This window comes from Elephantulus edwardii, unplaced genomic scaffold, assembly GCF_000299155.1.
Source record: "Elephantulus edwardii isolate Elephantulus edwardi_28Jun2011 unplaced genomic scaffold, EleEdw1.0 scaffold00505, whole genome shotgun sequence".
NCBI classification, from domain to species: Eukaryota; Metazoa; Chordata; class Mammalia; order Macroscelidea; family Macroscelididae; genus Elephantulus; species Elephantulus edwardii.
Window position 1 is genome coordinate 629,995 of NW_006400255.1, and position 4,086 is coordinate 634,080.

Sequence of the window (4,086 nt, forward strand, 5' to 3'; positions counted from 1 at the left end):
CTAAGTTTCTTGACCTATAAAATTCCTATACACAAGCAATAACTAGAGTTTATTAAAGCCCTCCAAGTTAAAGGGATGAAGATATTAATTACAGTGATGATAATCATCATCATTCAATGCTGCCAAATGTTAACTGACTCAAAGCTGACCCTTCAGGGAATTTGCAGAGGCTAAAAATCCCATAGGAGAAGACTGATTGTCCATATTTCTCCTAAGCAGCTGCTGGTGGATTCAAACCAGCAGAGTGGTATAGCCTTTGGCTTAACAATGAAACTTCCTACAAACTGGCCTCCACAGTTCCCTAGAGTGATAATAAGAGTAGAGAAAATGAAGAAATATTTAGCTGTTTGATAAGGTAGAGACAAAAACCGACTTAGTCTTGTTCTCTTTCCATCTTACCATTAAAAGAGATGTTTAGGAGCTCTGATGGCCTACTGGCAAGAAGCTGTGCTGCAATCCCAATGGCACACTGTTCGAATCCACCAGATGCTCCACTGGAGAAGGAGCGGCAAACGCCTCTTGTGACAGTTGGATCTGATTCAATGGTACACAATAAGAAAAAGGAAAACAAACAAACAAAAGAAAAAAACAACAACCCAAAGCCACAAAAAACCCAACCCAAAACTAAAAGAGCTGTTTAAAGTCTATCTGTTTTGCTGTACATTTCCAAAATAAGTTGTTGATATGACATGTGCTGCCAACATACTTGTCTTTGTTGCTTAGTGATTCTGTAACAAGAATACCACATGTAGGTAGCTATAAAGAACAGAAATCTATTATCTCACATTTCAGAAGGGTGGTTGTTGTTGTGTACTGTTGAGTCAGAGCCAACACATAGCTGACCCTCTGGAGAGTTTACAGACACAATTAATCACTTGAGAGAAGATTGACCATCCTTCTCCCACAGAGCAACTTGTGGATTTGAACTGAGTGCCATCGGTATTGCTGTGCAGCTTCTTACCACTAGGCCACCAGAAGTTAGAAGTTTAAATCCAGATCAGACCTCTAGGAGATGTCCTCCAGCTCTATTTCAACTTTTCCTAGCTGTTATAATTCTCAGTGATCCTGGTCTTGTAGAAACATCTATCTCTGTTGTACACCTTCCTTTTTCTATTCTGTGTGTCTATTCTATTTTGGGTCTTTATAATTTAGAAATGATCAGCTTTAGGATGCAATCTGTCCTTGCATGGCTTCATTCACATAACAAAAGGGAACTCATATTTTGAAACCAAGTCACATTTACAAGTACAACCTTTAGGAGCACTTATTTTGGGGAGGCACAGTTTAAACCTTACTCATACTTCAGCATGCATTTCATAAGAATGAAGATATTTTCTCGTCCACTCATATTTCAGTAATATATCTAAACAAGTTTATAATCTTCATCTAATGTCAGTTCATATTCTAATTTCCCCATTTTATGCATAAAATCTTTCATACATCTTTTGTTTAACCAGGATTAAATTGTGTCTCACAAATAAATTATTGTTATATTTCAAGTTCTTTTTAATTTACAGTAGTCTCTTAGGGTTTTTTTTTTTAATCCAAAATAACCAAACATATTAGTAACAAAAAAATACTGGATTTTCTTTGCCTTGTGTTGTTACATAACTTGTTTCTCGAGGCCTATCACCATAAATTCGAAATTAGACTTGAAATTTTATGAGATTTAGATTGTTATATTTTAAAAATTGCACCTTACTATACCTTCTTTAAAAAATCATGAATTACACCTTTCCACATGGACCTCACCAGATAGACTACTTAAGAATTAGATTGACAACATCCATGGGAGAAATCATTAGAGAAACTCGGCATCAGCAGTCAAAACCAGACTAGGTATTCACTGTGGATCAGACAAGCAATTATTCATGTGTAAGTTGAAGCTGAGGAAAATTCAAAGAAGTGCACAAAAAACAAAATATAGTCTTGAGTCTATCCCACCTGAATTTAACAATCATTTTAATCTCTCTACATCTCTACAAAATTTTCTTCAGCTTCAATGTGATTATAAAATTATTCAACCACTCTAGAAGGCATTTTGGCATGTCCTCGATAAGCTGAACATAGAAATCTCATATGACCAAGATACTGCACTGCTGGGAAGACACCACAAGGAAAACAGGACTGAGAGACAAACAGATTTAAACAGATTTGTACACTGATGTTCATAGCAGCATTATTCACAATAAGAAGAAAATGGAAACAGCCCAAATGCCCATCAACAAACAAATGGATTGAGAAATAATGGTACGTTCATTCACACTATGCAGCTCTATGCTGAAACAACTAACTCAAACTCATAAGAATAAATTAATACTGCATAAGACTATTATTGTAAAAATAAAAGGATAACCAGTAAGATGTAGATAAAATTCCAAAAGGGTAAGCAAAAGAGGGTGGAGAATGGAGGAAATTACTAAGATAACACAGTTTGGTGAGCAGAGGGGAGTGGTAAAGGAACCAGGAAAGATCCAATAGAGAGTTGAAAAACAGGGTAATAATAGGCATAAATCAATGGTAATTAATTTTATAAAACACAATGTTCATGAGTGATCATTTGAAACACAATGTGAGTGTAGGAATGTATGAAATGCAAGGTATATAAATGATACACAATATATTCTAATTTTGTGTGTAAACCGATATAAAATAAAAATAAAATGGGGGGGGGAACCATCTCAAGAATAGATTTGAAGCATTGAACAGTAATGATTGAAGACGAGATGAAATTAAAGATAATCATCCATGAAGAGAGCAAAAGGTCACTAAAAAGACAGAGGAAAAAGATAAATCCAAGGTAGTTATCAGAAGAGACCCTGGAAATTGGACTGGAGCATCAAGAAGCCAAAACAATGGGAAGAGATACTGAAATGGGAGAACTCAAAAGATTTTAAAAGTCAGCTCAAGCACACAAAACAAACTATTGATGAATCAATAACCTTCATAATATACTACTTCAAATGTGCAGAGACTTGGAATTGGAGAATATAAAAAGGGAAAAACTTGCTCAACATTTTTCAAACTGAAGAAACTGAAAAACAAATATAAGCTTCAAGTTGCAATGCTTAGGGAAGCTATAGGAAAAATCTTGAATGATCCAGAAAACATCTGAAGGTAGAGGAAATACACAGAAGGACTGTATCAAAAAGAATTGACCAACACAGAAATATTTCAGGAAATACCATATGATCAAGAGCTAATGATAATGAAGGAAGAAATTCAAGCTGCCCCGAAGGTATTGGGGGGTGGGGGGAGGAATCAGTGGGGTAACAATTGAAATGTTTTAAATGACAGATGCAGCTCTGGATGTGCTCACCAGCCTATGCCAGGAAATTTGGAGGATAGTTACCTGGTCAACTGGCTAAAAGAACTCCATGTTTATTCCTATTCTGAAGAAAGGTGATCCAACAGAATGTGGAAATTAGCAAACAATATCATTAATATCACATGCAAGCAAAATACTACTGAAGATCATTAAGAAATGGCTAGAGTTTAATAGGGCAGCAAGTAATAAATGTTAGAGAGGATGTGGCAAGAAAAGAACTCTTATACATTGTTAGTGGGATTGTAAAATTGTACAACCATTCTGCAAGGCAGTTTGACACTTTCTCAAAAAAGCTGAACATAGAAATTCCATATGACCTGGCCTTCCACTACTTAGAATATACACTGAGAATATGAGAACTGAGGCACAAACTGACATTTGGATATCATTGCTCATAGCAGCATTATTCACCATTACAAGAACATGGGAACAGCCCAAATGTCCAGCCACCAACGAATAGATTGAGAAATTATGGTACATTCACACAATGGAATACTAAGCAGCATGTAGGAGCAATGATTTTGTAAATTATTACCTAACTTGGAAGGGACGGAAGAGTATTATGCTTAGTGCACTAACTCGGTCCCACAAGGATAAATATTGTGCAAAACCATTATTGTAGAAAGAGTATAAGTATCCAAGAGGAGTGGAAGCAGAGGAATGAGGATGGGGGGGGAGGGCGGGAATTAATCATGGGTTGTAAAATTTGATGGGTTGGTGGGTGAGGGAAATTGAAAGAATTTGTTCTTGAAAACAAT